Below are 27384 nucleotides of genomic sequence, written 5' to 3'. Positions count from 1 at the left end.
GTTTAAAAGCCAACTGGAATTAGCTGTAGCATACACAGGAAGGGCAGGAAGAGGTCGGCCTTGAGGGAAGGCTATGTATACCACTCCTTCCTCCTGCCCTCTAAGACTGCTTTCTAAGTATGTATTGACTTCGTTCACCCTGGCCAGCTTTTCCCTCAGGTGGGGAGATGCCGGTGAAGCTCTCAGCTCCAGCATCGGAGGGAAAGTGACTTCTTTCCTTTCTGACTGTGAAGAGATCTCAGTACTTATCTTGGGCTGAAAGTTCTCCCATCAGTGCGGACCAGTTCCCGTGACCAGAGGTCACAGTGACCAGAGGTGGACACTGACTGAACCTGCAGCTAGGTGTCAAGGGCCTATTCTATGGCTGGTAGGTGAGGCCTCCTAAGGCTGTAGCTGAGCAGGGTCCTACTTCAGGCTTCTGACATTGCACTTGGCCCCTCTTCTGTTTGGAAGGCTCTTTCTCCCAGAGAGCTGTGTAGTTTCCTTCCCTGCTTTTCCTACGTCTCTGCTCAAATATCCCTTACGGAAATCAGGCCCTTTGTTATCCACTAACCTGGCCTTTTGTTTCTGTGTGGCTACCATATTTTAAGAAGATAAATTTAGGCACATAAACATCTCAGTGAGTTTATCTGAACACTCAGCAGTTCATGAATCAGGATGTACCAGAGCATACTGGGTTAGGATTGTACTGAGATGGTTTAACAGAGAGACTTTCTATGTATGGTTGTCTTAGTTATCGTTTCTATTGCTATGAAGAGACACCGTGACCATGACAACTCTTATAAAGGAAAACATTTAACTGGAGCTGGCTTACATTTTCAGAGGTTTAGTCCATTATCATCATGATGCAACATGGGGGTGTGCAGGCAGACATGGTGCTGGAGAAGGAGCTGAGAGTCCTACATCTTACAGGCAACAGGAAGTGGTCTGAGGCACTGGGTGGAATCTTGAGCATATATGAGACATCAAAGCCCGCCTCCATAGTGACACACTTCCTCCAACAAGAACACACCTACTCCAACAAGGCCACACCTCTTAATAAGTGCTACTCCCTTTAGGGGCCATTTTCTTTCAAACCATCATATCCATCAACTTGTAGAAACAGATGCAGAAACCCACAGTCAAACATTAGGCTGAGCAGGAAATCCTGCTAGAGAGAGGAAGGATTATAGGAGTCAGAGGGGTCAAGGACATCACAAGAAAACCTACAGAATCAACTAATTTGGGCTCATAGGAGCTTACAGGGACTGAACCAAAACCAGGGAGTCTGCATGTGGCTAATCTAAGCCCTCTGCATATATGTGACAGTTGTGTAGCTTGGTCTTCTTGTGGGACTCCTAACTGGGAGCAGGGGCTGTCTCTGACTCTGTTACTGGTTTTGAACTTCTGACCTCAAAAACTGCAAGAGAATAAGTTCATGGTAAGTCACAAATTTGTGGCCATTTATTCTATCAGTCATGAGGCACCTCCTCCTGTAAGCTGTGACCTGATGGCCTGGCTGCTGTCCTGGCCAGGAAAGGAGTCCAGCAGAGGCTACAGAAAAATGATCAAACCAGTGGCCCTAGAAACCTTCAGTTCCTTCTCCACTCCCAGGTTGAAGCTATGTCTGCTGAGTGCTGTTGCTAGGTATCTTTTTTTTTTTTTCCTGGTTTATTGAGACAGGGTTTCTCTCTGTAGCTTTGGAGCTTGTCCTGGAACTCACTCTGTAGACCAGGCTGGCCTTGAACTCACAGAGATCCTCCTACCTCTGCCTCCTGAGTGGTGGGATCAAAGGTGTGCACCACCACTGCCCGGCTGTTGCTAGACAAGTTGTCCTCCTCCCAGATCTTCCCGAGAGTGTCCGCCGGTTGGTATTGCTGGTTTCCAGGTGCACTGGTGTCCCAGTTCTCCTGGGGTCCTCTTTGTGGTCTAGCCTGGCCTGAAAGACTATTAAGTGGCTCAGAGAAAGTTTTAAAAGTAGGCCGGAGGGTCACAAATTAGTTTTCAGTATCCTTTCCAGTTCAGGACCTCTCCTGAGATCTCCAGATCCAGACCCATCTGCCATTTAACCTTTCAGAGTCTCCATATCTGTCCCTAGACTGTGCCTCCTTGAGGCAGACTGCCTTTTCGGCAGCAGTAGGAGAAGCTGACTTTCACCTTGGGGTAGCTAGCTCCTGCACAGACCCAGCATACTAGATTGTTTTGTGTTCCTGAAACAGTACCTAAGTCTGAGAATTTATAGAGAAAACATGTTGATTTGGCTGACAGTTTTGGAGGTTGAAAACTAAAGATGAGGTGGGCCCATCTTTTCTGGGATTTGGTGAGGGTCCCCATGGCTACATCACAGCATGGTGGAGAAGCAGAAGAAAAACAGCTGTGTTCAGAAGGAGCCAATCATACCGTATTTGTTTCACTTTATAACAACTCACTAAGGAGATCTAAATTACTTCGAAAGACCAGCATCAATCCCTTCCGGGGGAAACACATGACCAAATTGCCTTGCACTTGGTTGCACCTTTTAAAGGTGTCACCCACCACCTCTCAGTATTGTAACACTGAGAACCAAGCTTCTAGGACATGAATGCTTAGGTGACATACTCAACTATCATCCAAATCCTAACACCTAGGTAGAGCATGCCTTGAACTCTGTTGGCAGGGACACTGGGTGGCTGGTGTGAGGACCAGACTGTCTCTTCTCCCCATTGTGATCTTGGAGGACAAGGGCAGACCTGGGTCTGATCCAGCTCCTGTGTCATGCCGGCCCCCCCCCCCATTTCTGAGATTTAGGGGTAAACCTGCTTGCATGTTGCATCAGCAACTTCTGCAGTTCTCCAGAAAGTGGGTTCATTCAGAAAGTCATCAGCACCACGTTCCTAGTCTGTTCCCTTCCCTGACCTGAGATGCTGCTTCATCCCCCTCCTCTGCCCACTGCCAGCTACAATCCTAGGCATCAGGTGAGATGGAAACCTGTGTGATTGGCACTGAAGAACCCCTGGACCTCCTCAGTACCTCTCCTTCAGGCTCCTGGTTCTGACAACTTTGTTAGTTTTCTTGGCTCTGATTCCTGACTCTCTTGTCCTTTGCACCATGGATACCTACCTCCAAGATCGCTCTTCTGTCCTCGTGGTCTTATGTACAGCCTCCCCCGTGGCTTCCCACAACTATGCTCCAACTGGATATAATGCTCTGGCCTTAGCTCCTAGGCTCTGGGCTTCAGTGGACTCCTCTTGGAAACTCAGTGAAAACTGAACCCCAGACAAAGACCCTGCCTTGCTTGGGTTAGCAGAAACCCTCTGTCAATCGCAGGCATCACTGGTCACTGCTTCCAACCTCCAACATGTCCACTTTCCTACCAGCCCACCTGTTTCCTGGCTTTGACGCTCTGTGCTTTCTTTACTCTTGTGCCGGCCCCAGCACTTCAGACTTCCTTTTGTGTGCCTAGTTTACTAAACCCACAGAAAAGAATCCCCTCCGTCCTTGAGCCCTGCTGATCTGAAATCTCGCTCACTTCAGAGGCAACAACTCTAGCTGGCAATAGAATCCCTGAGTCAGCCTTTGGGTCTTTGTGCCTGGTGTAGGCTGCCGGGAGAGGCCATCTTGCTGGCAACCCATTGACGAGGACTGAGGCTGGAAAGATTCCTAAGGGAGATTGGATGCTGGGGTGGCACAAAAGATGCTTAAGTCCACTGTGTCTCCTGTAAGCTGCCCTGCCACACCCCACATCCCCACTGCTAACAAGAGGCTTTCCAGATTTGGCTCTGGTTCCATGCCAGGCCACCAGGCATGCCATCTGAGTTGTAGGGCCTCTTAGCAGGATTATCTCAATTACCAGTTCCTGCTTCAACCACAGGCTGAGAGAGCTGGGGCATGGCATGCACATCCCCTCTTTCCTTAGCTGAAAGGGCATTGAGAGGACAAAGTGTGGGAGTCCATTTTCAGGTTTCCTAGTGGCTTTACCCAGCATAGAGAGGTCCGCATAGAGAGGATGATTAGGACCACGGGCCTGAGTACAGGTGTCTGAGATGGTCTGCACTGGGCTGTACTGGGCAGGGGAGGTCTTTTGCTCAGCCCCTTGGCGTCTCTATAAATACCCTAGGGCAGAGACAGTCAGGGCCTGTTGGAATAGGTTCCATGCCCTCTCGAGGCTATCGTGTATTTTCTGTTTCTCTTCACTCTAAATCCTTCTAATATTTTCTGCTGCTCCTACTCAAGAGCACTCTGGGGAAATGTGGGGGTGGTGGGTAGCCCTCCCACAACAAAGGAATAGTCTATGTCTACCATGCACCGTGGAAAGTTAAGTGCAGGCGGCCTGCAAGTTACACAGGAGTTCTGTCCTGATGAGTGTTCTATCCTGATGAATGCGTCCTCAGCTGAGCACACCTTTAATGAGCCTAAAGAAGGCGGTAGTCCAGCAACACAGCTGCAGTGGTTTGAATAAGAATGGCCCCCACAGGCTCATATATTTGAACACTTCGTCAGGGAGTGGCACTACTTGAGAGGGATTAAGTGTGGCCTTGTTGGAGTAGGTGTGTCACTGGCTTTGAGATGTTCAAGAGCCCAACCCAGGCCGAGTGTCTCTCTCTTCCTGCTACCTGTGGATCCAGATGTAGAATTCACAGCTGCTTCTCCAGCATGGTGTCTGCCTGCGTGCTGCCATGCTCCCCACCACGACAATAATGGACTAAACCTCTGAAACTGTAAGAGGCCCCAGTTAAATGTTTTCCTTTATGAGAGTTGCCGTGGCCACGGTGTCTCTTCACAGCAACAGAACACTGACCGAGACAACAGAATACGGAGGAGCACCAGTTCCCACTCCTCACTCTGGACTTGGAGCTGTGGCTCACTGCCACTTCTCCGTGTCAAGAGATGAATGTACCTCATGTGTCAGCCCAGGGAAAGGCCTGAATTCAAAATCTGAAGAGTCCCTTCTACCGAATGCCTATGGCTTTCACACTATTGTGAAGCAAAACAAACATGAGCTGAAGTCACTGTTAAGTTGGGGCCAGCCCAAGCAAAATGTGCAGATGTGTGATGGTTGCAGATGTTCTGTGCAAACTCCTCCATAGCTTGGAGGATGGGAATTGGATCAAGGTTTCCAGATGAACAACTCTGGGCTGAATTCTACCGTACAGACCAGCGTGTCCGCCTACCTGTTTATTTTCGGCAAGACACACCCTGGTGTGTGAAAGGCTCCAGACAAGCAGAAGGGTTGCTGGATCATGGGGTTGAGAGTTAAGCAGAGACTAATTCACAAATGGTTCATCCAAGGTCAATAATAGGCCCCTCTATGCCAAGCAACTCTCTCACCCTCTTTGCAGACAGCATTTGATAACCCCGTTTGCAGAGACCCCTCTACCCCACCTCCCCACCCCCAGTCTGGAAGGACTAGGAATTTGCAGCAGTTTCTATGGATGATCAACACCCTGCCCCAGATTCTGCATTTTAGGTCTTAACCACTTCCAGAGGAGCGAGGCTGGAGGATAGAGGGTTCCCAGACTGCTTCTGTAGCCACAGGTATAAAGCATGACTGCTCTCACATGTACCTGATCCTGTCCACTAGGGGGCCTCTGCGAGGTTGCTCAGTACTCAGCTGAGTTTTCCATTCTGTGTGTTTGGGGAGCATGGACAGGGCATGACATCCCCAAGCACCAGGTAAACAGTAAGGGGAGACCCTGCTCCCCACAAAGCACTGACTCAGTGAATGAAGTTGTGTATACGCTGGATGTTAACCATTCCTGGGTTTTTAGGTTCGTGGGGGAGGCTTCTAAGGAGGAAGCTGGGCCTGGGACCCAGAAACCGAGGGCAGAGCGTGCTTTCAGATAGGCGAGGCTGTGGTGTTGTAGGGGAGGCAGGGTGTGGTGGCTTGAGCTGGGGCCAGCGATGAGCTTGGAATTCCCCAGGGCTTTCCAGAAGTCAGAGAACTGGGGTGGAGTGGGCTGTCTCTCCAGTCTTGTCCTCCTGTCCTGGCCACTGCGGGGAAGCCCTGGGCGGGTGCTACCAACAACTGGTACACCCTGTCTTCAGCAGAGAACAGAAGCGGACTGGGAAAACTGAGGGGGAAGGAGAGGTGTCCTGGGGTTCCAAGATGAGGCCATGCCTGCTCGGCACTAAAGATAAGAATCGAGGGGCTGGGGCAGAGAAGATGGCTCAGTGGTTAAGAGCACTTCCTGCTCTTGCCAAGACCGAAGGTTCAAATTCCAGAACTTACACGGTAGTGCACAACCACCTGTCACTCCAGTTGGGTGCACGTGGGTGCATGTGTGCGCACACACACACACACCACTATATATGTATACACACACGCACGCACGCACGCACGCACGCACGCACACACACACACATATTAAAAAAAGAATTGATCTAAAGGGATAGTGAGTCAGGAAGCTGCCTGTCCAGCATGGTACAAGGAGAGAGGCTTAACTGGGTCATATTCAGGCCCAGTGGGGACTGTTTCGGGTTATGGGACTTCTCCAGTCGGTCCTTCTCCCCTACTGGCCCAGAGGCCCTGAAAGAGGGGAAGATGGGGAATCATTTCACATGGTCAGAGAAGAAACGTCCTCTCCCCAGTTCCAGACCAAAAAAAATAAATAAATAAAAGCTGAGGTTCAGATATGGTAAAAGCATCAGTAGAATCACACAAACGGGAGTAGACTGGGAGGAACCCAGGGTCCCCAACCACTGACTCTGGACTGGATGACGGAGGGCCTGATCAGCTCATGTTGGGACAGGGAACAAGAGGGTGGAGAGTCCAGGAGGTCACGGGAGTCAGAGCAGGGAGGCTGCTATGGTTTTAAAGTGACCCTAGAGTTCATGTGTTAGAAACCTCATCTCCCAGACCAACAAGATGACTCAGCTGGTAAAGGCAAATCCTGTTTACCTGCATTTGAGTCCAAGGACCTACACGGTAGACGGGGAGAACTGACTTCGGCAAGTTGTCCTCTGACCTCCATACGCATGTGTATTCAGGAGTGCATGTGTGTGTATACACACATATACACACAAATAAATACATGTTTTTTAAAACACCAAAATCTCTCGACTTCCATGCAGCAGTGTTGGGATGTGGGGTCTCTAGGGTCCGGTCATAAAAGCTTGGCTTCTATGCATATGTATGGATGCCATTATCATGGGGTGGATTCATTGTCTTTAGAACGGGCTTGTATAAAAGCCGCCCCCCACGGGTTCCTTTGCCCCTCTGCCTTCTGTCATGGGATACACCTAAGACCTTCACTAGATGCAGGTCTTTCCTGTGTCACAGCCTCCAGAACCATTAGCCATATAAACTTCTGTTCACAAGAAATGATTCAATCCTTGGTGTTCTGTTAGAGCAACACAAAAGGGTCTGAGGCAGAGGCCAGGGTGAGCTCAGACCTGGGTGGGTCCCAGCATGAGCCACGCTGCAGCTGGCCCAGAGCACAGGGTCAAGATCAGGGCATCAGAACCAGAGCTTAGGTGGCCCAGTGGTTCTGTGACTCTGCTCAGAGGCTTCTGAGGTTTCCCGGGTCCAGCCCTCTCCCCCTGACATTTGAGGCCTTCTGTGTTGATATGCCGGATCCCTGAAACTATTCCCAGGGCCTCCCTTTAGACGGGCCAGTCTCCCCTTTCTCCTATACGCACATGTCAGCTCGTCTCTCACACTTGACCCAGCCTGAAATAGTCTGTTCTTACACAAAGCCTGTCCCTTCTCCAGCTTTATCTCAGGAAGGCCCTCCAGGAAGCTCTTCCTGAGCATTCCAGTCAGAGGGACATGGAATGTCTCTGGAGCCTGGAACACATTGACCAGTCACTCAACGCAGGCATGAATTCCAGGATGTGGCACCAGCCATCCTGGAGAAAATGGCATCTGCTGTCCTTGTTGCATGGAACTGACAGTCATAGGAGAGACACAGACAGTAGCCAGGGGAAGGATCAAACTCACCATCACGAGGCTGACATCTGTGATGAAGGAAACCCACTGGCCATTGATGTCCTAGAGAATCGACTCTAGGACTCTAAATGAGACCCCTCCTCCAAGAATATCCAGGCTCTGACCTCTTAGCCCATAGCCTGGCTCCTGCTGGGTCTGAGCTCCTCTCTCCTTGGGTCTGGGCTTACACGGGATTCTCTTGGTCCATTTGGTGCTGTGTATCAGAATTTCCCTCCCAAATATTCAGATGTTCAAATTCCTCTTTTAAAATAGTCTGATGTTTACATATAACTTATACACATCCCCCATATCCTTTAAATTATCTCTACATGACTTATATCTAACACAATACAACATCTTATACATTTTAAATAAAAATACATTTTATTTATTTGTGTGTGAGAGTGTGTATTATGAGTGGGTACACATGTGCCATGGCATATGTGTGGAGGTCAGAGGACAACTTGAGGGAGTCAGTTCTCTCCTTCCATCATGTGGGTCCTGGAGATTGAACTCAGGTCATCAGGCTTGGCATCAAGCACATTTACCTGCTGAGCCATCTTGCTGGCCCCAAAAACAATTATTATATTGTATTATTTAGGAAACAGGGACAAGAAAATAATCTGTGTATGTTGGGTACAGACAAAAGTTTTGAATATTTTAAATCTAGGGCTGGCTTAATCCATGGTTAGGATCCTTAGAGCAGACAAGCCTCTGGCTTGGACACAGAAGATGATCCAAGACACTTAGGAAATTCTGTAGCTGAAGAGAGCTGGCTTGATAGGGATGGAGGAGGAAAGCTAGGAGGCTGTTGTGGGGGACATGGGAAGTGGCCCAGGGGGAGCAGGAGAGGCTGCTCCACATCTCATGTGCTGAGGACCTGGTGACAAGTTTGAGTTGTGGTCTCAAAGCAACAGGAAACTACCACTAGACCTGAAGGTGTATAGTAACCTAGCTACCCTGGGAGGATATCTCTCTGACTGAGAGGGGCAGCGTGGATTGAAGGAGTCAAGACCAGATCCCAGGACATCACTTTAGTTGAAGTGTTAATGAGTAGTGGATGTATTTGGGGAGCAAAATCAACAAAACTTGGGAGACAAGAAAGAGGAATGCCTAGGATTCTAGCAAAAGTGACCAGGTGGCAGGCATGCCTAATCTTCTGACATTTTGAAATGACGTTATCTTCAAAGCAGGTTGAACATGCCTGATACAGCATGCAATCCACTGAGGGAACCTAGGCAGCAGATGGGGAGAAGGCCATGAGCTCCTTTGGGGATGTTAGGTGTGAGGTGCCGGTGGGTGCCAGTGGGTGACTCGCCATGGGGTTTGGTAACTCCACAAAAGAACCTAGACAGAGCACACGTTACCAAGGACACAAGCAGGAAACAGCCTACCCTGAATTCCAAGTGTCCCTCACAGCCTCAGTTCCTCTCCTGAGACCCTCCTCCGGCCTCCCTCCAACTATCTACAACACATGTTCAGAATGTGGAAGAACGGGCAGTGGTCTGTGCATAAATTCAAGATTGAGAAGCTCTGGTCTAGTGGGGTAACTAACCAGGATTCTGGCTGTTGTGAGTGGGTGGAACAACATCACCCATGATAGAGGACAGAAGGAGGAATGGGAACAGGTGTGTGGTGTGGTGTGGTGTGGTGTGGCGTGGTGTGTGTGTGTGTGTGTGTGTGTGTGTGTGTGTAACTCTGAAAGCCTGAGAAGACCCAGTAGCAGTGTCTTAGAGGAAGTAGGCACATGCAGAAGCAGGGATCTGGTAGGAGGTACAAGCGTCAATGTAGCATGTTAGAATTCTGTCACTGTGACAAAATGCCTGAGGCCATCAACGCACAAAGAGAAGTTTATTATAGCATGGACTAGCATCATTTATTAAAATATGCATGCTCTGTTGCACAAAATCATGATGAGGATAAATAATAACGCATCACAAATTTCAAAATTGCTAAAGGAACAGATTTCAAATGTTCTCAATTTAAAAAATGAGAAGCATGTGAAGTGATGGATTTCATAATTATCCTGCTTTAATCATTCCCCATTGCAAACATGTATCAAAGTGTCAGGCTGTACCCTGTAAACACTCAGTTATTATTTGATAGTTTTTAAAGTGTGCATGGCTTTGACACCAAAGACTTGGATTCTGTCACCCTGGGGGAGTCATCATTTTAAAACAGAACAGAAAGGAGGCAGAAGCTGCAGCTGTCTGCTCCTTTGAGCGTGGCTGTGCTTAGTCAAGGATGCCAATAGCGCCACCTGGTGGTCCTTAGAGCAGTTACACCACCTTCCACAAGGGAGATTTCCCCTTCTTGGACCCAGAATGTCTCTTCTAACATTCCCAACACGTCTGTAGAAGAGACTCTCACCTTCATTTCAATAACGGGGAAGGTAAGATGCAAGCAGTTGAGGTGACATCTCGAAAAATCACAGAAAAGATGCTGAAGAGAACTAAATCCCAGCTCTGTTGTCTGTGCCAATGGCTTATAAATCCGGCTGATAAATAAAACCATCCAGGCAGCCGTTGTTAAAGGGCAGTGAGGCTGTTAGGACCACTCACATGCATGTGGATTTTAACCTTCCTAAGCAAACATGTACTGACCATAGATGAAGACTGGAAGAAGCCATCCAAGACAGGGAGTGACCTGGACCAGGGGCTCTGGACAACCCTCCAGGCCTTGTTTTTTATTGTCATTATTTTCTAAACAGTGTACTACAACAATCAGTTACACCGCAAATGCATTGTATTATAAGGAGTCTAGAAATAACTTACAGTCTACAGGAGGATGTACATGACTAAATGCACACACACACACACACACACACACACACACACATGAACTTGTATGCCATTTTATAAAAGGGCTTAAGCATTTCTGGATTTGGGTATCTAGGGGGGTCCTGTAACCAATCCCCTGAACTATGGAGGGATGAGTGTGTACTTTTGCACACACATGAACTTACAAGCATGGACAAGAAAGAAGGGGAAACACCAGCAATATCTGGAAGCTGTAGACAAACCTTTGAGTGGCAACTGACTCAGCTGTGTGCCTTGATTTCCTGCTGCTTTCTCCAAACCTCACAGAAATGAAAGTCCAGGCAGAAAGGTCCTGGGATCCCCTAACACAAAGGAAAGGGGATGCCAACGTTAAAGGACCCCACAGAGATGTAGGGAGTGGGGGAGTAGGGCTCTGGCAGCACCCTTGAGGTCCATCCAACCAAGGTCAGTTCTGGCATCATTCCCAGCTGCCTCACAATGCCCAACAGTGCCAGGCTGGGAGAAAGGTGTCTACTATCTGCAGTCCTGCTCTGTCCTGTCCTGACAGTTGTCAGTCAACAAGTCCTCCCCCAACATCCTGCTTCTTTCTTGCACATAAATGCGAACAGGAGGAAGAGAGCCAGCCATTGACACTTGAGGAAAACCAGCTTCCCGAGAGAGAGAGAGAGAGAGAGAGAGAGAGAGAGAGAGAGAGAGAGAGAGAGAGACAAAGCCATGACCCTCACAGTCACAGGGACAGATCCAGAAGTGGGAAAATAAATGACAAGGAAAGCTAATTAGAATCCACAGAGAGATGAGAAAAGTGATGTCGACTATTCCGTTTAGCTAAAAGATGTCTGCACCTTAATTTTTCTCTCAGCGTTAGTTCTGAGAGTTAATCATCACAAATAAGTCAAGCAGTTAACTTGGTCCACATTTCTTTGTGTTTCATTATGTGCTGAAGGGCATGTAAGTTGACGCTGAGTTCTTTGGGTGTTTACGTGTGTGCTCATGATGCACGTGCACACGTGGAGATCAGAAGAGGACACCGGGTGCCCTGCTCTACAACACTCTGCCTTACTCTCTTGAGACAGAGTCTCTCACTGAACTTGAAGCCAGCCCGGCAGGGAGCAGGCCCTAGCAATCCTGTCTCTCTCTCCTACAGCTCTGCGCTCACAGACATGTATTCAGTCACACCAGGCTATTTATGTGTATCCTTGGGATTCGAATTCAGGTCACCATGCTTGCACAGCAAGTCTTCTTGCCCACTGAATCATTTCCCCAGCTCTCTGGCTTTGATTTTTGTTTGTTTTGGGTTTTGTTTGAAATTATAAATGATGCTTACATTACATTTAACTTCCTTGGACTTCTGTTTATGGATATTTGTTCTGCTTATAGATTGTTATTTATAAAATCAAGATGTAGAATATATATTTATGATGTGGATTAAATGTAATTTGTAGATATGAAACTTAGAGCAGTTCTGGTTCCCAAGTTGTGGTGATTCTGTACCCAGAGGACTATTAGCAACATCTGAAGATATTCCTGGATGAAAGAACTGGTAGAGATGTCACTGACATCCAGTAGGTTAGAGACAAAGGATGCTACTAAGTATTCCATAGTGAACAGGGTAGCCCCCTATAAGAAAGACTTTCCAAAGCCCAAATAGTGGGGGTGCATGACCCAATCAATAAGCACAAGCCCTTGCTTCAACACTTCAGTGGAAGTTCTTCCCTTTATTGTCTACATAACACAGTGAACCCCTCGAGACTATCATTCTCTTCAAATATGCATGAAGCTATTACCAAAGCCACTGTACTCAGCCATAGGGACATCTAAGTGAATTAAAAAATGTAGGAGTTATTCTGTTTCCTTACCATGAAGCAATAACTGAGAAATTAATACAAAATGTAGTTTCACCCTGCTCCATCCTTATCCTCTTGCCGCCTACCCATAATTCTAATGGCAGTCAGAAATTCAAATCTCACAAATAACTTTCTTCTTCTTCTTCTTCTTCTTCTTCTTCTTCTTCTTCTTCTTCTTCTTCTTCTTCTTCTTCTTCTTCCTCCCCCTGCTCCTCCTCCTCCTCTTCCTCCTCCTCCTTTTTCCTCTTCTCCTTCTTTTTGTTTTGCTTTTCAAAACAGGGTTTCTCTCTATAGCCCTGACTTCCCTGAAACTCACTCTGTAGACTAGGCTGGCTTTGAACTCAGAGATCTGCCTGCCCCTGCCTCCTGAGTGCTGGGACAAAAGGCATATGTCACCATGCCCAGCATAAATAATTATTTTCTAAAGAAGAAACACAAAGGAAATAATAATCCCTGAAGTAATGCCAATTAGAGTATTGGATGTTCAAAGTTCTTGAGTACACCCAAAAGAAAACCCAGGGGGAAAAAGTCTTGTTAAGTTTTAAAAAATAAAGACAATTGAAAACAAAAGAAATGAGTTTTCTTTCACTTGTAGAAAGAAAACAAGGAAGACAATAATTACCCAGAGAGTAGGAGGGGAAATTTCATAATAATGAAATGAAACTAATGAAATACAAACCAAATGTGACCTCAATAACGGCTGCTTTAAAATTCCAACAAAAATAAAAGAGACAAGACTCGGATTCATAGTCTGACTTTAAAGGGGAGAAAAGCTAGAAACAGAAGTAAGTAATATTGGGAAGGAGGAAGGGACCATGAGCACAGATACACAGGAGAATACACAGGGCTGGGTGTGGAGTTCTGTGGTGGAGCACTTGGTTCCCATAACAGGCCTGGGTGCCATCTACAGATCTACAGAAGATTCTGCAGATTCTGTTTAAGATAGAGTGTCGACTATACTGACCCAATTTCCAGTTGTTCTTAAAAAACCCATGAAAATTACAATAAAAGAATCAAGAGAGACCTTGATATCCTCCCTATGCTATTTCTCTCCTGGGTTCCACTCTCCTGAATGCTTAAGGGAAGTTCCTTGTCTGTGTATCCTGCATAATGGGCTTTAACAGCTTAGATGCAAGATTATAAAACATCAGTAGCAAACTTCTGCCCTCCGGGGTTCTCCCATTGTGCTATAAGCCTGTATTTAAGACCTCCTCCCTCCTTCAATAAATGGCATTCGGCATTAAATTAAAAAAAAAAAAAGAATCAAGAGAGGAGAACAACCCTCCCCACCAAATAGGGAGTATGGAAGGGGGAAACAAAAATTTAAAGGATAGAAAGCAGACACGTGAGTCATAATTGACTTAGACTTCAGATCATATAAACAAAGCTGAAAAATCAGATTAAAACTTCAATATATTGGGTCCAGGGTGATGTCTCAGTGGAAAAGCATGAGGAGCTGAGTTTGAATCCACTTTGGGGGACAGAGACATGACATAAGGATCACTGGGGCTTGTTGGCTACCACCCTAGCTCCAGGTACCGTGACAGACCTGTCCACACACACACACACACACACACCCTTCAACATCTGCTGTACTACAGCCAGGACTATACAATCCACCTGCATCAGCAGAGTGGTGAAATCACTCACCATGCCAACTCTGGTTCTTCGGGGAGTGAGTGAAGTTCTGAATGAATGTGTATTGTTAGACACGGCACAGCCATATCAAGGACCCCAGTGCCTCAGACCCACGAGATTGGCAAAACCTTCTCTGGGTGAGGTTAGAGAGACAGCAAAGCCTTCCTCTGGTCCGAGTGTGAATGTTGACAGTGTGTGTAGAAAATGTCCAGTGCAGCTTTTTCTTCCAGATGTTGATGGGCTGAAGACTTCTCCACTGCAGAGACTGCTTCTTGTTCAGTTGCATGTAATAATAACCCTGCCTCCTTGTTTTTCTGTGTGTATAACTCTGCTCCTTGCTCAAACACCTCCCTGCTTCTCTGTATGTATAACTCTGCCTCCTTGCTTAGCTGTCTACAGTAACCCTCCTCCCTGTTCACTGTATATAATAGACGCACTGAACTTCTGTCCTGTTGTGGCTCCTCCGTCAGCACAGCCCACCTGACCCCAGTTTTTCTATACCTGTGTCTGTGTGTCCGTAGGCTTTCTTCATTCCCTCATCATTCCTAGTGAGGTTCCCAGGACCAAGCCGTGTAAGGACATAGCGCCGTTCCACAGCCAGAGCCCTAGCTATGGCACTATTGGAGGCCACCGTCTTCAGCAGCAATGGTAGACAGACCTCAGGTGGTGACATCAGCAGAGCCCTGTGTCTTCTACCCTCCTCACAGTGGCACAAAGAGACTGCGGAGTCTTCCTTTCTTCCCCCAAAGGCCACCTAGAAAAAAACCCCAAGGAGATGGGAGCCTTTTGCTGTCACAGATGATAAGAGCGGGAACAGAATGGGGGCGGGGGTAAGGAGGTGGCACGGCAACATCAGAAAAACAAAATCGACCAGGATGGTACTGCAAGAGCTCATAAACCAAGCTCTCATCAGAGCTAAAGCTCGAAAAGGAAGACAGGAGGACATGCTAACCTGGGTGACTGAAATACGAGATTTAAAGAGGATTAAAGGTTCTCTCAGCCAATAACCAAAATATGAAGGGTGCAGCAAAAAATCACTCATCAGACCCAGAACCAGGAAGCCACAATTTGCATTAGAAATGACAACTGAGGCCAGTACTGACATGAATCAGATGGTGGGATGATATGACAAGGAATTTAAGGTACCCATCACAAAAGGACATCAACGGTTACTTAAAAATTCTATTGAAACATTAGAAGAAGAAGGAGGAGGAGGAGGAGGAGGAGGAGAAGAAGAAGAAGAAAAATCTCAGCAAAGGAAAAGAAGCTCTAAAAAAAAAAAAGGAAATTATAGAACTGGAAAATGCAAGAATCACAATTTCAAATCTTACAGGACAGACTTAGTCACATGGAGATGACAAATACTATGCGCTATGCTTACTTGATTTCAGTTGTTCTCAGAATCCCATAGGGATGACGGAGGGATCTTTAAACTTGAAGACAGACTGAAGGAAGTTACTCAGTCTGAATAACAGGAAAAAAAAAAAAAAAACAGACTGAAAAAGAAAAATAAGCCGAGACCTGAGGTATGACGTCAACTCTCCCCTGTCTGTGATTTCCCTGTCCATGGATGGTTTCAGTTATCCGTGGTCAAGGGCAGTGGGAAAGCATTTGGGAGAAAACATCTTAAAAAACAGTTCATAACTTTTGAACTGTATGCCATTCCAAGTGGCACGATGACACTGCATGCCGTCCTGGTCCAGACCATCCAGGATACGAAGCATCCCCTTTCCATATCCTACCGGTCTATTAGTCACTTAGCAGACATCTTGGTTATCAGATGAATTGTTGTGGTATTGCAGTTCAGGCAACCCTCACATTAATTAATAATGGCTCCAATGTATAAACTTGTATTATATGACATTGTTACAATTGTCCAATTTTGTTGTTTGTTCTTTTATTTACCTCATTGTGCCTAATTAACAATTTGATTTATCTATACATTAAGCTTTACCACAGGAATGCATGTGTAGGAGGGAAAACACAGTACATAAACTGTAGTTTTAAGCATCTATGCTGTAAGTCTTGAAACATAACTCTGAGGATAAGGAGAAACTGTATAGAAAAGAATTTATACCATAAGAATTCTGGAAGGTGAGGACAAGACTTTGGGACCACAAGTCCTCACTGAATGATTGAATGTTTCCGTGGTGAAAGATGTAAGTCTACAGACCCAAGAATAGGAGTAACTCTCAAACAGAACTCCTAAGAAATCCATAAGACACATAAAGTTCTCAAATCAAAAACAACTTAAAAATCTTTAAAGCAGCCAGGTGGTGGGTGGCACATGCTTTCTTTTTGTTTTTTTTTGTTTTTTGTTTTTTTTTTCCTGAGACAGGGTCTCTCTGTGTAGCTTTGGTGCCTGTCCTGGTGCCTGTGTAGACCAGGCTGGCCTGGAACTCACAGAGATCCGCCTGCCTATGCCTCCCGAGTGCTGGGATTAAAGGCATGTGCCACCACTGCTCAGCCTGTTTTTGATTTTTTGAGACAGGGCTTCTCTGTGTAGTTTTGGTGCCTGTCCTGGATCTCGCTCTGTAGACCAGGCTGGCCTCAAACTCAGAGATCCGCCTAGCTCTGCCTCCCAGTGCTGGGATTAATTTTAGCACTTTGGTGGTGGTGCATGCCCTTAATCCCAGCATAGGCAGGCAGATCTCTGTGAGTTCAAGGTCAGCCTGGTCTACAAAGAGAGTTCCAGGACACAGGGCACAGAGAAACCCTGTCTTGAAAAACAAACAAACAAACAAACAAACATCTTTAAAGCAGCTGAAGAGAAAGGGGGCAATTACCTACCAAAGAACAATTAGATACTGGCAGGATTCTCATCCGAAATGATGGGTAGGAGGAAGTGGTACCCTTCAAGTTCCTGGAAGAACCAAGACCCCCAGACCGTATAGCAGGTCAGATTGTTGTTAGGGAATTAAAGGGACAAGGACACCCAAGTAAAGGAAAATGGAGGAAATGTGCTGCTGGCATGCTGGGGCACAGAGGTCCTTGTGCCCACAGAGCTCTTGTGAACTAGGGGATATTAAACACACAGGGGCCTCCCTTCAGTGGAGGAGATAAAATACCTGTTTTCCCACCCAGAAGGCTGGGAGTGGATATTGTTAATGACCTAGTGACCTTTTGATTCTTTTCCTTTGGAGGCAGCCCTCACCCAAAGCCCCCAGAATGATTATCCCGGTCTCTCCCCTCCCTGGACCATTACCCATCCTTAGGGGAGATGTCACATGTACTTTATGGCCTTCTGACCTCTATCCTATCTCAGTCAAAGACCACACTAGATTCTAGGCCCTTTGACTATAGAACCCATCTTCATGGCTACACGTACTTTGTAAAGGCGTTTCCAAGTTGTCACACCTTAAGCTATGTTGTGCACCTGGAATTGGAATGACTGTTACCAGGAAACCCAGAATGGGAATGACTGTTGCCTGGAAACTTTTTCCTAAACTGTACTGTTTTAAATATGCTGACAATGAACCACCCGGCATTAGATCCCTGAAGTCTGATCCAGGTTGACAAAGTCAGTCTGAACCACGTTTTCATTCTTATCTCTTCACAAGTTCGCTCCCCTGGCTGGACACCTGCAGGATCCCCTCACTGGCAGACCTTTAGAGAAGGGCTAAAGGAAGCTCCCCGGAACTGAGGAAAACAGCAGCTGGACCTTCGAAAGGGAAGCCACAATGAGGTGGGTGTAGACGCTTCACTTCATGAGTTCTCTTAATCACATTTTATGGTTAAAGTGGGATGATCAACCATGGTGCTCGATGTATATGGAGCAACTCCTGGAGGAGATTACACATTTGAAGTGGCAGGGGTTTGGAGGTAGTGTGGCTCACTGGTAGGATGTGTGACTAGTACCCACAAAGCCTTGGATTCCATTCCCAGCACCATGAGGGGTGGGAGCGGGTGGGACAGGTCCAAGGATTCAAAGGGCAAAATGACACCAGTAGACTGTGATAAGTTATTTATGGCTATGACAATGCCCAGAACAAGAAAACTACAATGTGGTACAACCGCAACAACTTTATAAATGCATCATCACGAAGGACAAAGCAGCCGATAGAAAGGCAAGAAAAAGCAAAACAAAATGAAAAATAACAGCAGTCAGGCACACAGCAAACAGGGCCATATGCAAAAAGAGACACATATAAATAGGAGACTTAGCCCCAGCATCTCCGCAGTTGTGCTCAATGTGAGTAGTTCAGGGGCTGGAGAGAGGCATAACTGTATTTAATGAGGCAATTCCACGTAATTTATCTGGTAATCAAGAGAGGTTTGTTTCTGGGATAACTTACAGCCAGTAGGGGTTAGTTACAGGATCTGGAGAGATAAGGTACCATCCAGCGGAGAACTCTGGCTTGGTCTCCCATCCAGCTTCCAGGACCACAAGGTATCCAGAAGTGGCAAGCACGTAAGGGGCTCCCTCTCAGCCATGCCCCAGGGGCAGGCCATAGGCAGGTGTGGCAGTTACCTGCTGTCACTCTAGGGGCAGTGTTTCAAGGTCAAAGCTGGAACAGCTACCCACTACAGAGAAGCTTTAGTGATTAATGGTTAAGAGTGTGTGAGTCTTACAGAGGACCCAAATTCAGTTCCTAGCATCCTTGTCACAACCATCTGTAACTCCAGCTCCAGGGTATCTGATATCTCTGGCTTCTGGGCATCTGCACTCACATGCATATGGCCAATCATAGACACACACACACACACACACACACACACACACACACACACACACTTTAGAAAAATCAAATAAATCTTGAAAAGAGAGAGAAAGAATGGGATAGTGGATGAAAATAATATGACCCAACTTTGTGTTACTTATAAGACACACACATAAAATGGTTACAGTTTGAATATATGTCCCCAAAGGCTCCTATAGTTGGGGTTGGTAGGCTTTGGGGAAATAATTGGATCCTAAGGGCTCTGGTCTAAGCAATGGGCTTATCATGGATTCTCAATGTGACAGCATTGTTGGGAGGTACTAAAAAGCAGGTGGTGGGGTCCAGTTAGAGGAAGTAGGTTACTGGAAAGATGTATCTTGGTCCCTTACTCTTCTTTCTCTCTTCTTAGCCACCATTAGGTGGATGGAGTCCTCTTCCACGTGCTCATGGTCTGCCTCATCCCAGGCCCCAAGTGATGGGGCCAGTAGCCATGTATTGAAACCTTGGAAACCATGAGCCACTGTAAGTTACCTCAAGTATCTTCGTCACAGCAACAAAAAACTAGCATGGTCAAGAAAGTAAACAGAAGGAAAAAGATAAAGGAATCCTGAGCTGAGTTGTTGGAGTGCTTCGCCAAATGTAAGATCTGTTCCTCCAAACAGAAGAGGGAATACTTCACTGATTTTTGTGGACCAGTTTTACTCTCATACCAAGATAGCACAGAAAAAGAAAACCACAAATCTCTCTCTCTCCTAAACTTATGCAAATACACCCATGAAAACATTGGCAGATCAAATCTAAGAATGCACAAAAGGAATGACATGCCCCGACTAACTGGGCTTCATCCCAGTTATACAAGATGTTTCAGTATTTGAAAATCAACAAGAAAAGTCATATGATTGTATCAACTTAAGCAGAAAAGGCATTTGGCTGGAGACATCGTGTATTTGTGATAAAACATTCATGGTAAAAAACTTGTGTCTGTGGGCTGGGGATGTAGCTCAGTTGGTTAAGTGCACGCTTAGTTTATTAGTCAGGGCTCTGTAAAGGAACTGGATGAATGAATGAATGAATGAGTATATTAAAGATTTATTTAATTTTATGTGTATGAGTGTTTTGCTTGCATGTACATCTGTGTACATTGTATGTGCCTGGTGCCTAAGGAAGTCAGAAGAGGGAGTTGGATCCTCTGGCACTGGAGTTAGGGACAGTTATGAGTACATGTGGATGCTGGGAATTAAACCTGGATCCTCTGCAAAAATAAGTACTCTTAACTGCTGAGCCATCTTTTCAGCCCCAAATATCGCCCTCTCTCTCTCTCTCTCTCTCTCTCTCTCTCTCTCTCTCTCTCTCTCTCTCTCCTTCCCTCCCTTTCTCCCCTCCACCTTTTCTCTCTCTATACACACATACATGGATTTATTAGAGTGGCTAACAAGTCGTGGTTCAGCCCATCCAACAACAATTGTCTCTTGACAGAAAGGCCAGGAATCTGGTAGTGGGTCAGTCCACCTTTCAGTCTTCATCAGAATCCTGAAGTAGGTTCTATGACCAGCGAAGGAATGCCTCAGCATCAGGTTAGATGAACTTGCCAGAGAAAGTGAGGGCAAGCAGGCAAAAAACAAAACTTCATTCTTTCATGCTCTTTATATAAGCTGCCCCAAGAAGGTGTGGCCAAGATTTAAGGTGTATCCTCCTACTTCAAACGATCTAGATTTAAGGTGAGCCCACTTCAAATGATTCAATCAAGAAAAACCCCCACAGGCATGCCCAGCTACTTGGGCTTTAGTTGACAACCAAGATTAGCTATCACACTTAGCAAGCCTAAAGTTCTGAGTTTGATATGTGGGACCACATAAACCAGTGATGCTGCATGCCTGTGAGCTGAGCACCCAGGAGGAGAAGTCAGGAGGATCAGGAGCTCAAGGTCCCAGCCTGCGAGACTGCTCAATTGGTAAAGATACCTGCAGCTAAATCTGATGATCTGAGTTCAATCCCTGGGTCCCGGATGAGGGAAGAAGAGAAGCAACTCCCTCAGGTTGTCCTCTGACCTCCACATATGTGCCATCCCCCCCCACACCCATAGTATAAGTAAAAATGTGGTTAAAATTAATAATAAAAAAGAAGAGGGCCAGAGGGATGGTTCAGTGGTTAAGACAATGTATTGCTCTTCTAGATGACCCAAGTTCAATTCCCAGTATGCAGGCACATGCATTCATATATACAAACCTCTCTCCTCTCTCTCAAGAACATGATTTAGAATAAAATAAGCCAGGTGTGGTGATGCATTCCTTTAATCCCAGCCTACATCCCTGTTCCAGGCCAGGCAAGGCTATATAATGATAAGCTGTCTAAAACAAGATAATAATAAAGAAGTTCAAGGTAATCTTTGACTACATAGCAAGTCCACAGCCAGTCTGGGATACCGGAGACTCTGTCTTAAAAAAAAGAGGGGCAGGTGGAGGGAGTTTCATTGAGTGAAGAATTTATCTCAAAAACACAAGGATTGCCGAGCAGTGGTGGCGTACGCCTTTAATCCCAGCACTCGGGAGGCAGAGCCAGACGGATCTCTGTGAGTTCGAGGCCAGCCTGGTTTACAGAGAAAGATCCAGGACAGGCTTCAAAAAAAAGACAAAAAAAAAAAAAAAAAAACTACACAGAGAAACCGTGTCTCAAAAAAAAAATTAAAAAAATTTAAAAAAGCACAAGGATCTGAGTTTGAATCCCCAGAAGCCATATAAAAACTCGATGCAGTAATGTGTTTCCCTAATGCAAGATGGGAGAAGATTAGAGAATCCCCATGGTGCTCATGGCCAGCTAGTCCTGCAGACACACTGAAGAACAACAAAGATACCCACCCTGTCTCATACAAGGAGGAAGGCGAGAATCAATACTAGAGGTGCCCTCTGACCTCAGGAACATGCTATGACAATCTCATGCCCACATTCACACACACACACACACACACACACACACACACACACACACACAAACACATTCCTCACACACCATTACATATACACATACAAAAATAATAATAATACTAATAAAAAAACCTCTGTTTGGTAATAGCGATCATATATGAACCCAGGTCGTCTGGAAGAACAGTAAGTGCTCTTAACCACTGAGCCATCTCTCCAGCCCTCAGTTGTACATTGAAATCATATAATCAATAGTAAGATCTTCTGATGAGTCTAATGTCTGTTGTCTCACAGTAGTACATGAGTTAAAGCAGTATTTCAAGACCTCCCCAATGTACTCTGCAATGGGATGGAAATGTTTTACATCTGGAAAGAGGAGGTGGGTTTGCAATATTGCAAGTACACTAAATGCCACTGATTTATACATTTTTTTTTTTCCGAGACAAGGTCTCTCTGTGTAGCTTTGGTGCCTGTCCTGGATCTCGCTCTGTAGACCAGGCTGGCCTCGAACTCACAGAGATCTGCCTGGTTCTGCCTCCCGAGTGCTCGGATTAAAGGCGTGCACCACCACTGCCTGGCGAATTATACATTCTAAAGTGGTTAACTTTTACACAATAAGAATCTTACCTTAGTAAAGAAATCAATTAATTAATTGGAGAGAAAAATGAGCTTCCCAACGACGGGCTAGAAAATGAAAATCCCTGGTTTGAATTTCCACCGGTGACAGAGGTGCTGCTCCCCTTCCTGGGGCTTGCTACCTGGTTTTAGTTTCTGTCACGGCTGAGATAATATTCACAGTTCCAGGTCACAGCCCATCATGGCAGGGAAGTCACAACAGCGGGAGCTTGAGATAGCTGGTCACATTGAACCCATAGTAAGAAGCAGAGAGCAACGGATGAATGCATACTGCTCCCTAGTCTGCTTTTCCATTCCTAGTGTCCAGAATCCCAGTCAGGGGATGGTGCTACCCACAGTGGTCAGGTCTTCCCACCTCAATTAACTTAATTAGGGTAATCTATTGGCCTGTCTAGATGCCCATCTCTAGAGTGATTTTAAGTTTGGTCAAGTTGACAATTAACACCAACATCACACTGTTCTAGTCTATTTTTCTTTTGCCAATATCATAATACCACAGACTCAGTAAGTTATAAAGGGGGAAACGTTAATTTCAGCTCATGCTTCAGATCAATATTGAAGGGCCACGTCTGGTAATGGCCTTCTTGATGCCAGACGTCTCGGGTATTAGAGTTTGGAACTGGTACATTCACCCAAAGCCCACATATTAAAAGGCTTGGCCACCAACCTGTGGTGCTGTTGGGAGGTGAGAAAGCCTTTAGGACAGTGTGGTTCCCAACATGTGGTCGAGACCCCTCTGCGGGGGTCAAGCAACCTTACAGGGGTCACATATCAGATATCCTGCATATCAGATATTTACATTACGATTCACAACAGTAGCAAAACTGTAGTTATGAAGTAGCAACAATAATTTTATGGCCGGGCAGTGGTGGCACACGCCTTTAATCCCAGCACTCGGGAGGCAGAGGCAGGTAGATCTCTGTGAGTTCTAGGCCAGCCTGGGCTATCGAGTGAGTTCCAGGAAAGGCGCAAAGCTACACAGAGAAACCTTGTCTTGAAAAACAAACACAAAAAATAAATAAAATAAAATTATTTTATGGTTGGGGGTCACCACAACATGAGGAACTGTATTTAAGGGTCACAGCATTAGGAATGTACACCACTTTAGGAGGTAGGTGTGGTGATATTGTGTTCCCCAATATACTGTGCACCCTAATAAACTTATCTGGGGTCAGACAACAGAACAGCCACTAGTCACAGAACCCAGAAAATGGTGCCACTCACGCCTTTAATCCTAGCATTCGGAAGGCAGAGATCCATCTGGATCTCTGTGAATTCAAAGCCACACTGGAAACAGCCAGGCGTGTTGACACATGCCTTTAATCCCAGGAAGTGACGGCAGGAGTCAGCAGGGTATATAAGGCGTGAAAACCTGGAACTAGAGTCATTAAGCTTTTAGGCTTCTGAGCAGCAGTTCGGCTGAGATCAATTCGGGTGAGGACTCAGAAGCTTTCAGTCTGACTCGAGGAAACATATCAACTGTAAACTTGGAAGAGGCGGTAGAATTGGAAGAGGTAAGGTTAGCTGTGGCCTGTTCTGTTTCTCTGATTTTTCAGTGTTCACCCCAATACCTGGCTCCAGGTTTGTTTTTATTAATAAGATCTTCTAATATTCCTGCTACAGGTAGGGCCTAGTGGGAGGAAGTTAGGTTATTGGAGGCATGCCTTTGAGAAAGATATTGTAACCCCTGTGTCTTCCTGTCTCTCTTTCTACTTTCCACCCCCAGGAGCTAAGTAGCTCTCTCTACTGTACATTCCCTTTGCCTTGCCTCTGTCACAAAGGCAATAGGGGGAGCAACCGTGAGCTGAAGCCTCTAATAAACCTTCCCCCCACCCAGACAGGATTTCTCTGTGTAGCTTTGCACCTTTCCTGGAACTCACTCTGTAGCCCAGGTGGGCCTCTGCCTCCCGAGTGCTGAGATTAAAGGCATGCGCCATCACCTCCTGGCAAACCTTATAATATGGTCTGCATAGTGAGTTCCAGGCCATCTAGGGCTGCATAGTGTGTCCCTGTCTCCAAACAAACAAATACATAGAAGTAAAAAAGAGTATTCCTCATAGAGACTTGCCATTTAATAGATTCCAGATCCAGTCAAGTTGACAAGCAAAACTTATCATCAGGGCCAGACGGTGGTGGTGCCACCTTTAATCCCAGCGCTCGGGAGGCAGAGGCATGTGAATCTCTGTGAGTTGGAGGCCAGCCTGGTCTACAGAGTGAGATCCAGGACAGGCACCAAAGCAGCACTTGGTGGTGGGAGTGTACAGTGGAGAGTATCGATGACTAATCACTTGTGGGTGTTGGCATCTTACATTTGAGCTGGGAGGAATCTCCAAGGCATTTCCAACATTGCCCAAACTGAACTCCAACCTGGCCCTACCCGTCGAAGCTGATACCAAATCACCTTCCAGTTGCTGGGGCCAAATCTCTGAAAGTCATACCTGATTGCTCTCTGCCTCTCACCCCACACCTCAAATCATCAGAAAATCCTGGGAGAGGTACAGTCCTACCCACTGAACCAGCTCCCTACCCTGTCCCCTCTGGATGCACTCACCTAAAATTTACAGGTTCGCTCACTTGTAATGGTCTCTGGTAGTGAAACAAAAACATACTGGGCATATTATTTGGAATGTGATTGACATACTTTTAAAACTTGTCTTGTTTCAAGATATTCTCAGCACATGTGTTAAACGTTAGAGCATGAAACCTTTAGGAATTAGGATACCGCCGGGCGGTGGTGGCGCACGCCTTTAATCCCAGCACTCGGGAGGCAGAGCCAGGCGGATCTCTGTGAGTTCGAGGCCAGCCTGGGCTACCAAGTGAGTTCCAGGAAAGGTGCAAAGCTACACAGAGAAACCCTGTCTCGAAAAACCAAAAAAAAACAAAAAAAACAAAAAAAACTCGGAATTAGGATACCTCAGTTTGACTTCTCATCTTGGGAGTAAGTATTTTTATCTGGTGATTAAGCTTGAGGTTGACCAACAATTAATCTAAATGCTCAGCTTTTAGGGGTGTGGTTGAAGTTGGAACCAGGTTGAGACACACTTTCTTCTTTATGCTTCTCTGTTTTTTTTTGTTTGCTTTTTTTGTTTTGTTTTGTTTTTGTTTGTGAAGACAGTGTTTCTCTGTGTAGTCCTGGCTGTTCTAGAACTCACTCTGTAGACCAGGCTGGCCCTGAACTCGCTGAGATCTGCCTGCTTCTGCCTCTGGAGTGCTGGGATTAAAGGTGTGTGTCAACACCAACTGGCTCTTTTCTGTTTTTTAAGGTTTTTTTTCCCTCAAATTCATGATTAACAATTTTTTTTGTTTGTTTTTTGAGATAGGGTTTCTCTGTAGTTTTGGTGCCTGTCCTGGATCTCGCTCTGTAGCCCAGGCTGGCCTTGAACTTACAGAGATCCGCCTGGCTCTGCCTCTCGAGTGCTGGGATTAAAGGCGTGCACCACCACCGCCTGGCCCAGTTGATTTTCTAAGGTGAATCTTCAGTGAGCATGTTGAGCTCAGAGTGGAAGCCCTGTTTCCTAGTTTATAAGGTTTGCAGGTATCTTCTCCCAATTCCACCTATGAGAAATGAAGCCAGGATAAATCAGGCATGCAGAGAAGTGGCTAGCAGGGGGTGTCTATGTATAGGAGATCTGACAAAGAATAAACCTTAAGTTTCTGTGTCTTTCTGCCTTCTAGCTCTTGTTTCTCTCTTTCCCAACATCATCTCATCTCCATCTTTCCCCTCTGCCTATTCTCTCCATTTGCTCCTTATATCCTTTAGGTGAGGTTGAATCCAGCTCAATTACATGGGCTGGGGTGTAATTGGAATGTGACTTCTTTTTTTTTTTTCTCGAGACAGGGTTTCTCTGTGTAGCTTTGCGCCTTTCCTGGATCTCGCTCTGTAGACTAGGCTGGCCTCGAACTCACAAAGATCTGCCTGGCTCTGCCTCCCAAGTGCTGGGATTAAAGGTGTGAGCCACCACCGCCCGGCTTGCGTCCGGCTTTTTTTTTTTTTTTTTTTTTTGGTTTTTCAAGACAGGGTTTCTCTGTGTAGCTTTGCGCCTTTCCTGGGACTCACTTGGTAGCCCAGGCTGGCCTCGAACTCACAGAGATCCGCCTGGCTCTGCCTCCCGAGTGCTGGATTAAAGGCGTGCGCCACCACCGCCCGGCGCGTCCGGCTTTTTAAGGTGCAGATTATGACCATGCTGATGGGTACATAGGCAGACATGGTGCTGGAGAAGCAGCTGAGAGTTCTACAACTTGCACAGGCAACAGGAAGTAGTCTGAGACACTGAGGGGTATCTTGAGCATATGTGAGATCTCAAAGCCTACTTCCACAGTGACATACTTCTTCTAACAAGACTACACCTACTCCAACAAAGTCATGCTTCCTAATAGTGCCATTTCCTATGAGCTTATGGGGGCCAACTACATTCAAACTACCACACCAACTACTTCCTTTTCTTTCTTTCTTCCTTCCTTCCTTTCTTTCTTTTTCTTTCTTTCTTTCTTTCTTTCTTTCTTTCTTTCTTTCTTTCTTTCTTTCTTTCTTTCTTTTCCTTAAAGCTGTTTGAACTTGATTTTGAATCAGATGAAGTCTAATACACTAGAGACAATAAATAATATGAGGAAGATCTATAGAGACCTGTAACTTTATAATACCAGATTCTAACTGAAGAAACTGTGGCCCTGAGCCAAGAGAAATGGAGGTGGAGGGCAAGGATATAAAACATCCTTAGTATTACACAAGGAAAAAGAACTCAGGTTGTCAGTGATTGTCTTTGGATACCAAGGCTCCAGCTTTACAGAGGGACATATCAGACTTTCAGGGTTGATTAGCTAACCAGGGTCACCAGTGTCTAGTACAGCTTGGCTTTCCCTGTACTTAACCCACTTGAGGAACCATGGATCTTCCATTTTTAAGTATTCCGGTTCCTCAGCATTCAGATTGTAAGGATTGGCTTCATTGGGCAGTCTTCACTGCATTTTTTGTCATTGTAATCAGTTTGAACAATATCATGCATTTCTGGGGACCTCAGTATT

The sequence above is a fragment of the Peromyscus eremicus genome, chromosome 8a (assembly GCF_949786415.1).
Source record: "Peromyscus eremicus chromosome 8a, PerEre_H2_v1, whole genome shotgun sequence".
NCBI classification, from domain to species: Eukaryota; Metazoa; Chordata; class Mammalia; order Rodentia; family Cricetidae; genus Peromyscus; species Peromyscus eremicus.
This window is presented reverse-complemented; position numbering follows the sequence as displayed.